The following is a 13,168-nucleotide window of genomic DNA, read 5'->3' as shown; positions in this document are numbered from 1 at the left end:
CCACTTCGTGGCTATTTACATGAACACTGAGTACAAATTGAATACACTATATGGATACACTATAGCCTTTTGACGACAGAGACCATTCTCACCGAAAACGGAGCTTCCGTACGCTCGAAAAAAAGGAAAAAAACTAAATGCAGGTGTTGCCATCACTGGTCGATTTCGGAACTAGACTCTGAGCGTCGGCACCCAAAAGCCACAGATCCCAGAGGCTACGCTACAGCGCAATTCAGTTCAAAAAGGTGGCAAGCAGTCTTTTTCGCTGCAGACGTCACGAGATTGGGCTGAGTGGCGGGCAAATTTTTAAATTTAATTTTCACTACTACAAGTGCGTACTTTGCTTCTGGGCAAACGTTAACATGCCGAGAAGGAGTCAGGGATTCAATTTTTACTGAGTACACTAATGATGCGGTGTTGTTCTTAGTGTGCCTTGAATTAAAGCCCTTCTTTTTTTTTTAGGAACTGTAGCCGTTTTCCGAGTAATGAGGGAGATGCGACTAAAATTTGGAACTGTTGATTTTTGGCATGTCCAACCGAACTATATAGGGTGTTCGTAAGGCTTCAATATAGATAATCCTGCCGTTATTGTGTTCGCGGTATTTCCTCGACTGGGTGCCGACAGTGTTCTACTTTGCGATAGCTTGACGGCTCTTTAATTGTTGCTCTGTAAAGGTTGCTTTTCTGAGAGGTTACAGTGCATTGCAGTGGAGCACCTTTTCAGTTGCTGTAATGGTTCCTTGGCTGGCATGTGCACATTTAAACAGTCGCAAAGCGTAGTGCTGGAAACCGCGCCAAATTAGTTACCGAAAGACGAAGGCGTACGCGAAGGAATGGTTCCTTTGTATATATCTTAGTCTCTCAGTAAATAGTCGAGCAGTTTCCAGCACAATGAACAACCAACCATCCACCGCTCTTTCCCTGTTAGCAACATTAGTCTTTGCCCCATTACTATGTTGATGCGCAGTGCAAAAGGTAGCCACTGAAGTCAAGACCAGCTTGTGGTTCCCCTCGTCAGTCTCCTCCTCCACGTATTCTTTCGCTGGGGACGAAACCACCTTTCCTGCTACGTTGGTGACCCCAGCCATTTCATTGGTTCAGTGCACTGACAGGTGGCGCACTTCGCCGGTGTCCATTCGGGCCATCGCAGCCCGCTAGTGACTTTCTGTGGCAGTGCTTCTGCATGTACGTGATTTGTGTCCTTCATTTGTTATTATTTATTGCTTTCACTTCACAGGTTTGGTCGGTCGGTCGGTGCATCGTATCACGGCAGGGGCAGTGATCCCACCGCGTGAGGAGCGGCATTGGTGGCCGAAGTCACATTCAAGTGTTAAAGCTCAAGTACGAGTTTATTCGTTGCTACATGCAGTAAAGTTGAACGCAACAAACTTGTTAGGGCAAGAGGTCTCAAAGTGCAGGACTGTCGGGCTGACCTCCTAGAAGAAAGCAGGCGATATAAAAGTGCTAACGACTGGAAATGGTGTATCAATGGATTAGTACAGAAGCAAGAACCGCCTGATAACTGAACACGAAAAAGACAAAAAGGTAGAGAGAGTGCAAAGTGCGAAAATACATGGAGTAATTAAAGAAAGAAAACATGGTAATAGCAATAGATCATGTGACTAGTCTCCTCGCTGACCGGCTTCCTAAAAGGTGCTGCAACTTTACGAGACGTGGCTGGCATCTCTGGGGGCATTTACATTGAGGAGTATGGGGTGAGACAGAGGGGTGGCGCTGCGTGATTGGGGACGGAACTTGAGCCCGACTGCAGAGGGTCGCTCCAGCGGCGCTGAAGAATGAATGGGCCTCTGCGTCGGGGCTCCGTGATGTTTCCCCTCGCGTGTCGCTCTCAGCTATGATCATCCTCGTTGAAGAATCGGCGAGGATCGATCTCTGGACTTCTCCGGCCAATTGGGCGGGCGCAGCGAAAAATGCCGGCCGCAGCAAGGCATCGCCGAGCGAAGCCACCGGCAAGCCAAGCGCAGTCTCGTACTTAGAAGGACGCTGCAGCGCTGACGCCACATTGGCGTTCACCGATCCGCGGTCTTCTTGTTGCTCCGGCTGCTCGGTTTTTTCTGCTTCGTCGTCTCTGGTAGCCAATTTCCTTCCTTCTCGTTTGACGAGCGCTCCTCGGTACTTCCGGGCCACGCGTTTGCCCCCTGGTCCGCGACCTCCCTTTTACAACTGTGTGTCGCAGTTCCGCTCTCCAAGTTTTATCTTTCCTTCTTTGTTTCTTTCCGCATGGTGGACCACTGGCAGGCTTCCAGTCGCGTACGAGGCGCAGGACTGAAGGGCGTCCGCGGTGCTGGGCCTAATTCAATTGAAGATGAGCGTACTTCGTCGCGAGGATTCTGCCTCTGCCGCGGCGGGCTCGTGTGGTGTTTGTGTCGTTATTATGTTCTCCCATTGTTCCCCCGTGTTTGCTTCTGTTTCTCCCCCGGAAAAGCAGCAGCAGCCGGTCGGTCCACTGTGGACGTGCCAGGAAGATTGAATGATGTGAGCCACTCCATGGGTGTGGTTGCATAGCAGCTCAGCCTAGCGGCAGCCGGGCTATTACAGAACGATTTGCCCATCTGCCTCCTTCTTTATTTTTTTTTTCTTTTGAGCCGGGAAACGTAAAGTCAGCGCAACCGCTGACCTTGACATCTGCGCATGCGTGCGTGTGCACGTGTGTGCTTGCGCGCGTGCTTTAACGGCGCTTTAACGGCTTTAAGAGCGCGCTTTAGACATTGCGAGCAAACGCAGTAGACGACCGGTCTGCGACTCACACAAGAAGGCGAACAGTAGACTCGCTTAGGTACGGTCGATTTTACGGAGGCGCGCTCTCAAGGCGCATGGCGCAGTTACGGCGGCAGTTCCAGCGTTCGGGGCAAAGAGGCTTTGCCTGCGAGGCACATTTTCATAACTTTCAAATATTTCTACAGCTCATCATCATTCACGTTAGGAAAAGGGACGTATTTTGCACTGTTACAGCCCACGATCGACAGGCAACTCCACTGACGAACTGCTCCAGCATCTGGAGTGCAGTGGCGTTCGATTTGCAGGCCGGGTCGTCGCTTGGGTATGGAGCATCTTGGGTGATTTCTGGCTGTGGCGGAACGTGCCGTTCCCCATCCTCTTATGCCGCACGCCTTTCGCCACGCGTCGGAACCGCACTCGAGGGTCCCCGCATTGTTAGATCAATTCTCGGCGGCTGCTGCGGTCTGGGCCTCGGAGTCGTCACGCGTTGTCGAGGGGCCGCCAGCGCGCAGTGTGCACTGCGCACGGCCCGGAGAAAGTACGGCGACTGTGAAAAAGAAGCCGCAGCAGCAGACGCACGTCCCGCTCACCTGCACGGCTTTCTGCGTCGTCTTACCTTGGTCTTCTTATTGCCGCCGGAAGAGGGGGCGAGGGGAGGAGGCCGTGCCGCCGCGTATCGAATCAAGCGCGCGGCCGACCACCGACGCGCCGTTACGGGCGTTCTTCTCACTTCGTTACGCTCGCTCTCGCAAGGCTCAGAGCACGGCCGGGGAAACGTGATTCTCTTAGGCAATTTCCCCGCCGCTGCCGACGTCGTATGTGCCTCTGTGAGCACCCCCCCCCCCCCTCTTTCCTCTTCCTCCTCTCCCCGGTCGTGTGTGGCAGCTGGGTGGCCGCTGGGGAGAGGGGGGTGCCGCCGACGAGAGCTGCTGCGTCGGCTCGGCGCAATCGAAAATGGAGGCTCACGCATATTGAACGGAAATTTGGTTATGGCGACCCCGAGATCGGCTCCTCGCCCTCTGCCTCGGCAAGGCCGCGTTTTGGCGGCGGTGTCGGGGCGGCAGAAGGCTGGGCCGCGAAGAGAACAAGGACCTCGGTGGCAGAAGAAGCAAGAAACACGGGAAGGAGGGAAAGATTGCCGAGAAAGTAAGAAGAGTCAAGACAACAGCGGCGAAAATCGGAAAATGCGGCGAAGGAGAAAAAGTGGTGGAGAGGGAACGCGGTACCGCGTGAGAAGGGGAAATGCCGGGCGACACTTTTCTGCGCTGCACGATACTTCTCCAGTGGACAACTGACGTTCACATCGCAATCGATGATCACTTATACCTGCGGCCGACGCCAAGCTGAAGCGAGAATGCGCTGACTCTTTCATACTTCTGCATCGCTGTATAGCGCAGTGCGGTTGAAAATGCAATATGTATGCAAATGTTGCGATGATTGTTGCCAGGTGATAGCCGAAGCGATGCTCTTGTGACAGTAGATCCATTGCATCTGTAAGCTTGGCAGAGTAAGTTATGAACGAGCATTTTCATCGAGCTTTATGTGGTCACGCGGACGCTCAGGTGCATATCATCAGCTGTCGATAAATACTCTGCACGTCAAACGCACTGCCTGTTGTTCCGTTAGAAACAACGATGCTAGGAGAAAGAAAGAAAGAAGGAAAGAAACGGAGAAGAAACTCCCTGGGTTCCAGTATACATATCGAGAAGTATTCGCTAAAGCGATATGAAGAGCTCTTGATGAAGAAATTTTAGAAAACAATTATGCTCTCCATATTCAAAAGCCATTGTTAGCATAACTACAGTGTGTGAAAACAGTGTGTTGTCAGTGTGCAACAGTGGCACTTCGGCCATTATGTGAACGTATTTCAAGTTGTGTTAGGCCAAATCGAAGGCCTAGGCATAATAAATAGTTTTTGTTTGTTTGTGTATCCTCACTTTCCTGGTCTACTGCAGGCGGTCAGTGCAAAAACTTGAGCCCAGCATTTTTTTATATTTTCAGTATTTTTTGCCTGTGGAGTTCGCTAGTTATCACTGCATGGCGCAGAGATGCCAGAAAAATCCGCTGAATGACTTTCGGTTATGGATATTCAAAGAGTTGAGAAGACCATTATCGCGTACAAAGTGACCTCAAGCTCATGTTGCCGCAGAGAAGTGCAAAACAGGAAAAAAGGGACCCAATAAGAAAAACACCTGCTTGGTTCAGGAAAGAAACGCTGCCGACGTGCGGCACATGCACTCTAAAGACGAATACGTCTGTAAGAGAGTATAAACAGAGTGAGCTATCGCTCTCCCTGTCATAGAGTTTCTTACTATTAACTAGAGGGAAAGCTGGCGGCGCTGCACCTCAGCCAGCATGGGCGCTCTAAGCATCATGGGGCGATGAGCTACTTGGTGCGGGACAGTAGGTTTTTTTTTCAGGAACACAGAGTGGCGTTACTGAGATTTCCCGTTCCGCCCACGGCGCAGACGACTTTGGCGCAAACATAGTGCGCAAAAGACATAGTAGTGAAAACGCAACAACACACGACGCCAATAAAAGTTTTTTTTTGGTTTTCGAAGTGCCATTAAAAAACCTCTTAAAGTGTTAAAGCGACAACATTTTTTCTTAAATTATATTTATTTTTAAAAGTGCGCCTGTTAGCACGAAATATTGACTTTTGTGGTCTGCAATATTTGGCCGATAGGAGAGCAGACCATCGCTTATTATGGGCAAGCTTTACGTTCACGTGCTTTTCTGCTCGCTTGTTGCAATTTATAGACAGGATATTGACGGCTAGCGCATTCCTGGTTATCAAGCAACGTTTACTTTCTCATTATTTTTTGGCCAAAAGTTGTGGTTCTGCAGTCGGTAGCTCTCCGCCCCATGATGCTTAGAGCGCCCATGGTGGTACAGGTGGTCTCGAGGCAGCTCCCTGCAAACTCCCATAGGAGGAGCGCCAGCTTTCTCTCCAGTTAATAGTAAGAAACTCTGTGCTCCCTGTTATAAAAAAAAAGGCGCGTTAAAGGACAGCTTACTCCCCTTTTGCTCCTTTCTGTTTGGACTGTGTGCAAATTTATCCAACCAGCTCGCGATTTTCTTTCACGGCCTCTTCACGATGCCGTCGCAAGAAGACTGATTATTACCAGTGCAACCTCTGCTAATCTTCCTTTTGCATCAGCAACAACGCTCAGTTACCCCGAACAGATTATTCCTTGCCTCATATGGTGATTACGAATGCAAAAAGCTTGAGCGACGTTTCCCCTCACGACAAATACTATATATGCACAGGCCGTTTACACCAGTAAACGTGTCCTGTACGGTTGTGGCTGTCAAGTTGGACTCCTTACGACGACGGCGACATGACAGGTGTGACGGATTTGAAGCCATTCTCGCTGAAGTGTCGGGAACTGATCAGCTTCTTGAGTGACCACCTGCAAACTAGAGCGTACACACTAGGACGTACATATCTGTCAACGGGTCCAGTTCGTATAGTGATAAACACGCGACAGTCTTCAGGCCTTCCTCTTTAAGTTAGCGTCAGCCTCTGAATCACATCACTTCTTTGTCTCGATTTCTTGTTATCCAAGAACAGGGGGTCATCGACGTGTCACCGGAGTGCCCCATTAAAAAAAAAAGAACAATGACGAATAGAATGAACGGTTGGTCGTCATAATTTCGTTCCCGAGATTAAAGAAATGGCCTTTTCAAGCTGCTCTGAAATTGCCTCCACTATATCGCCCTTTCCACGGGGAAACCCTGTTCTAAAGGCAAAAGTGATAAAAGGCAAGGAAGGTACAACATGTGCGAGCGCTGATCCGATCGGGAACATAGTGGCGGCAGCGCAGCCACCAAGATTATCGCAAAAGCTGTCTAGATGAATTCTCGCTGCACGGTGTGCATTAGCGGAGCCGCTTTACGGCTGGCGTTGCTTGCCGCCTTCTCTTGGCCGGCTTGTGTCTTTTGCTTCGACCTCTCGATGGCGGCCCGTGATATACTCGGCGCCTGCTTAGCCGTGTACGCCCTTTCTTCGCACGGCTCATTGGGCGCTCGCCACTGACGTGGTCCACTTCACACGCAGCCTGGCAAAATGGCCGTGCTGACCTCGTTTCTCGTGATAGCGAACGAGAAAATTGTGTATTTGGAAAAACGAACACTTCCGCGCATTTAGGCGATCAGGCAACGCAACGAGACGCCGGTATTCCTGTGAGGACGAAGTGTGAGACGGGGTTACGCGCGTAAATTGAATTTCGTCGCGATGTGTGCTAAATGCATTCACTAAAGCCTTATGCATCGCTGGTTTTTCTAGAATTTTTGACGAGGACTGCAGTTATTGTGAAGTCATTTTTTTTTCAAATTAATCTTGCACATCTCCTTCCAATACTAATACAGTTACATTAGTGTCAGCGGACGTTGTTGCCGCTGTTACCTTTACTACCACTGCTATCGCCGCAGGTGCCTTGTCCGCTTGTCTGCCATTGTGACTTCACTACTAGCACAGCTACCACTAGCGCCACTAAATGTACCACTACCAGCAGTACCACTACCAGCAGTACAACCGCACTGCAGATGCTGAAATTTTTGCTGCATTGTGACCACAACCTTTCCCCCATACCAATTAAGGAGGCGTGTAACGTAGTCCTTAGGCATATCGGTTGCAGGTGCCCTGTTCTATGCCATAAAAACGCTAAGGCGCCCGTGTGCTGTGCGATGTCAGTGCACGTTAAAGATCCCCAGGTAGTCGAAATTATTCCGGAGCCCTTCACTACGGCATCTCTTCTTCCTTTCTTCTTTCACTCCCTCCTTTATCCCTTCCCTTACGGCGCGGTTCAGGTGTCCAACGATATATGAGACAGATACTGCGCCATTTCCTTTCCCCCAAAACCAATTATTATTATTATTATTATTATTATTATTATTATTATTATTATTATTATATTATTATTATTATTATTATTATTATTATTATTATTATTATTATTATTATTATTATTATTATTATTATTATTATTATTATTACTGTTGCAGTAATGACATGCTGTTATCCCTCGATATCCACCTCACCTGCACGCACGCACGCACGCACACACACACACACACACACACACACACACACACACACACACACACACACACACACACACACACACACGCACACGCACACGCACACGCGCACGCACGCACGCGCACGCGCGCGCGCACGCACACACACACACACACACACACACACGCACACGCGCGCACACACACACACACACACACACACACACACACGCACACGCACACGCACGCACGCACGCGCACGCGCGCACGCACACACACACACACACACACACGCACACGCGCGCGCACACACACACACACACACGCACACACGCGCGCACGCACACACACAACACACACACACACACACACACACACACACACACACACACACACACACACACACACACACACACACACACACACACACACACACACACACACAGAGAGAGAGAGAGAGAGAGAGAGAGAGAGAGAGAAAGAACCACGCGCGAGCACAGCAGCGCACTAGCATATCGCTTCCACACGCTTATAAAGAACGCCTGAGCAGAAATCTGATACATACACGTGTCGACAGCGGGTTTCGCGAAACGACTCCCGGACACCTGTTCGCCTACGCCGGTTGGCGGGCGCCTTGATCAAGTCCCTGCTTCGTGGAAGGTAACATCGCCCTTTCGAGAACGCCCGCGCTTAGCGAGTTGCGTTCCTTCTTTCTTTCTTTTTTTCTCAACGGTGACTGTATAAGCAGCGACTTCGACAGAGTCCCGTTTTTCTGCATCCCATTACGTCGCGCGCAGGATGTCAGTGGAGTTTTGCTATTTGTATGCGGTGCTGGTGGAGTAATGTTGAACGTTGCGCCAAATGAATGCCGATGTCCGTTTCACTTTTCGGCTCGACTCTGGTGCCATTTTTGTGCTATCAAGGTAAAAAAAAAACGGTCTGTCGCGTGACGCACTTTCCTTTTTTTTCCCCTTTTCCTTTAGTACCGTGCCACGCAGATTTCTTTTCTACTTTCTATAAGCACCTTTCTGACTTTTCTTTAAAAGCACGAAGTTTTAGTCAAGTTATAGCAAAAGTAGTACACCCGTATGCAAGCCCACATGAGAGGTATGGTTGCTACGGTTCTCAAAGTTGGGCAGTCGTGAGCGGACGAAGTACTGCGTTGAAGAAAGCAATAATAATAAAGGCACGCTTACATGCACGCTTGCGTTCCGCACCTATGTGTGCGCGCGCACCAACTCGCGCCTGCTGAGAAAGATATTAATGGCGGTCAATTCAACACCTTGAGATTCCTCCATTTTTGTAACCTCCACGAGATACTGTGAGCAGATTTTGCGCTTTCCTGTTTTGCAAATAAAACCACTTGCCTCGATACGCAGCTCATTACTGATTTGGTGCGTGTAACAAAAGATTGCAAAATTTATTTTTAAATTTAAAAATTTGAATCGATATTTCAATTTAAATTAATATTCAAAACTTCAATTTGAATTTAATTTACATTTGCCAAAGCAGGTAGCCGCAGCGACAGCCAACTGTTACGCATTCGGCTTCATCGACGGTTCAGGGAGGCTCCCAAAAAAAAGGCTGTCACCGTAAAACGGCGTTTTTGATTGATACTTGGCAGAAAAAGTTATTGTAATCTATATGCAATGTTTTTTTTCTTTTCAGTTCATTGGCGCACTGATAAAAATTAACTCAACGCGAGACGCGTTTATTGCAGGTCCAACAATAGCTAATGACGCGGTGCAAGCATCAGCAGAAAAAAAAATAGCAAGTGAATAGTGACGTTTGTGCTTTGGCAAGTTGACCCGTTGCACTTTAGAACTGGAAGTGGAAATCGTGTGCCGTTTTAAACCCCGTGGATTATGAGACGCATGCAATTTGTTCAGGATTTTTTCTGGTGACTGCGAATCGGAGCAAGTGAAGAGCATTCCTTGCTTCAGTCTGCCACCTCTTTTTTCTTCTCCGGAACATTTCGCTGTTCTGCACTACTTCTTTCTAAACCATGACAACGGGAGGATTGCGGCTAATGAGTCCGTTCTCACTGTTCGCAAAACTTTTCCGAAGGAGATAGCAATCGCGGGCGAGATACTTCGAAACTCTCCCTTCGCTTATCAGCTGCGTCCTTGCCCCATCCATTTTAAGTTTCTTCTGCCAAGGCAGGCGTGCGTTACCGCGCCAGTGGCGCTTGCCGCCGCCGTTGTTGCGTCGCTAATCCATCTCGACGTCGGCGCTCATAATGTGACCCCCTCCGGCGGCAGCTCTTCATACGCGGCTCAATAAGTTTGCCCCGCTTGCGAGCGCCAATACTCTGTATCGATTTATCATCGCCGAGCATCGCTCCCTTCGCCGTTCCATGCAAACTCTGATTGAGCGATGCGCGCGGGATGTGGGCGCTTTGTACTGCGCTCTCCCCTCCTGGCCGTCTATCCGGAGTTTGCGTGAATTCTGGGGAGGTTCCTATGATATCTTATTTACGTCATCTTAAGCGCGTCAGAGATGCCGAGCGCTATACGAGTGTCTGGTTTTAAACAACGCGCTCGATACAGCCTGGTCGAAGTGGTTGCTTCCGCCCGCGAGATAAAATGATTGGTGGCGAAAAGTAGTTAATTAGTTTGGCGCATTGTTCACGCTTGCATGGGACGGAGCGAAAATGTCAAGGGGTCGACTGTGCGTGGCATTTGGTTTCGCTCATCTTTTTTGCATGGGGAGAACAGTTGTCGGGCCGCCACTTAAGGACCAATCTTATTCATTTTTACAGCGATAGCGATTAAAGGCCCGTTTCTTGGGTAGTAGTCTGTTTATGGGGGGTTTATGTCCCAAGTGACTCGGGCTTTGAGGTACGCAGTAGTGGAGGGCTTCGTAAATTTCGACCCGCTGATGTTCTTTAACGTGCACTGATATCCCACAGTACACGGGCCTCTAGAATTTCGCTTGCATCGAAATTCGATCGCCGTGGCCGGGATCGAACCTGCGTCTTTCGGGTCAGCAGCCGAACGCCGTAACCACCGAGCCACCGCGGCAGCCAAACTTGTCGTAGTAATCGTCGGCGTAAGCTGAGGGCGGTAACCTCCGGATGGTTATCGTGGAAGGATGAGGATTGCACTGGGGTCACCCATGACGTCATCGAACGCGTCCTGGCAAAGCACTACGGTGAAATGTCCTAGCGCAGTGACGTCACGCTCGACAGTGTAGTTCCTCTCACTCACCTCAAAGCTGTGACTACGTAGAGAAACACATTAATATGACTTCACCTTTCAAGATCAGGCATTGGTACAACATCTCGAACATATCTCCCGCCACTTCTCAGATCGCGATCCTTTCCTCATGACAATCAACGACTACCCACAGAGAGAGTATGCGTGAAAAAGTAAAAAGAGTTGTCTAAATTTTACATATATGCATCTCAGCCTAAAATTTTTTGCCTCAATATATCGCGAAATGAAAATAGCTCAACAACTGCCCTAAATATCTCGTTCAGCAGTGGCAACCGTTCCTGTGAGTTTTTTTTTTCTTCGTTCCACTCTAAGCAGGATTATAATCACCATATTGTACCGGCCGAGGACTCTCGTATATCACGGAAACAGAGCATGCATACCGTACTCGCCACGTGCGCTATGAGTGCGAGCGAGCGCCTACCCCGAAATGCAGAGCTATGGGAAGCTCTGGTACTCTCGGTGACGTACTCACAGTCATCGACGAAAAACAGCCGAAGAGCATCGAGGAAATTGTCAGAGTGTTAACCGAGGTGCGGTAAAGGTGGATGTCTTCACGGCTGAAGTAAATACTGAAATTACAGCCATGCGCACATCTAATACTGAGATCCATTCTGAACTTGAGGACATACGAGAGGCTATGGGTTTCATGAATGAGAGTTTTGAAGCGTTTAAGACGGTTGTTGACGAGTTTAGGTGTGAGGTGGCCGAAGTGAAGTTCCAGAACATTCAATGCCAGCAGGAAATACAGCAGATGCGGAAAGACCTCGTAGAGGTTAGGAAAGAGATTATTGAGCTAAAACAATATAGCAGGAGTCAGAGCATCGAGATTAAAGGCATTCCAGTGGTTAAAGATGAAGATTTGCGCGCGGCACTTGGGAAATAGCTGCCTCTGTGGGAGTCGATGTCTCAGGAGAGAGTGAATCGCGGAATCCGAGCAAGAGAACAGCGTCGCCGTTTCGCTCGAGTTCACCTTCAACGCCATTCAAGGAATGAAACAAGGTCTAAAACTAGACTCAAGTGCCCTGAATATAACGAACAAAAGGGATCGGAGTCGGCATGTGACGCTGCTGCACGCCTACACATGCCGTTGCTGCTTCCACTCGCGACTTCTTTCATTGTCCGTGTTGACTTAATATCTTCTCTTCTTTCGCTCCCATTGTTCCCGCTGCTTGCTTCGTATGTGCCCCGATCGAATATGTGGTGTTCGCCACTCTGCCCGCCCCGCGGCGAGGCTCGGCCCAACTTGGGTTGCCCTCCAAGCATGCGCGCCGTCGCTCAGCAGCTGTGTCTCCACAGCGAGAGCGACAAGCTGTCGTTGGCGACATTGCACAAATGGCTGCCGAGCTCGAAGCGCTCTGGCTGTGAACGTCGCTCTGGCGGGTGAAATACCGCCGAAAATTCAGTCCGATTTCTTCATCTTACGCGTTTTGTGGCCGAAAACTGTATCCGGCATGGACAGAGGTCCAGTTAATTTTGAAATTTTTGATGGTGGACCGATAGATTTTAGTGATCGAAGATCGATGGTGCTGATCTTGATGTTTCCTGATGGTTCGGTGATCCGGCAAAACGTTGCGGAACAGACTAGACAACATCGCCGGGAGACTATGTACTTTACTATCCGGGCGCCTACAAGCGATCTGACGTTGGTCCGATTTCCCCTTTCCGGCAGCCGCCCGTAAATCTCTTTGCCTATAATTCTGGGACCTTTTTAGTGGTCAATAGGCAATGCGCTTGTCAGAGCCAGTCAGGAGAATTTCGTTAACGTAACGTTAGCGTAACAGCCCGCAATCATGACTGGTTCCTTTCGGGTCTCAATGAGTTTCCAGTTTTCCATAAATTCGTTTCTTGCTTTCATTGAAAGTACGCTAAATGGCGCGCGTTAAGCGAAACCTATAGAAACTGAATTATTACGGGCAGTCGCGGCGTCTTATTGTCGTGATAGTTGAAAAACCCAATCATTGTTATTATTATTTTAGTCATCAGTGTTTTAACTAAACACAAGGACATCAAAACGCGTTACGTACTGGAGATACGTTATGCTTTAAAGTTTATAGCCGTGTATTGGAAGTTTTTCGTGTTATAAGCAAGCGGTAAACGCTTTTTAACATGACGCTTTTCCTTACTTCGTGAGATCTCCTAGATGGAAATCCAACAGTTTCGCCGACATCAGCATGGAAGCCCTCTAATGG

The sequence above is a fragment of the Amblyomma americanum genome, chromosome 3 (assembly GCF_052857255.1).
Source record: "Amblyomma americanum isolate KBUSLIRL-KWMA chromosome 3, ASM5285725v1, whole genome shotgun sequence".
Taxonomy (NCBI): Eukaryota; Metazoa; Arthropoda; class Arachnida; order Ixodida; family Ixodidae; genus Amblyomma; species Amblyomma americanum.
This window is presented reverse-complemented; position numbering follows the sequence as displayed.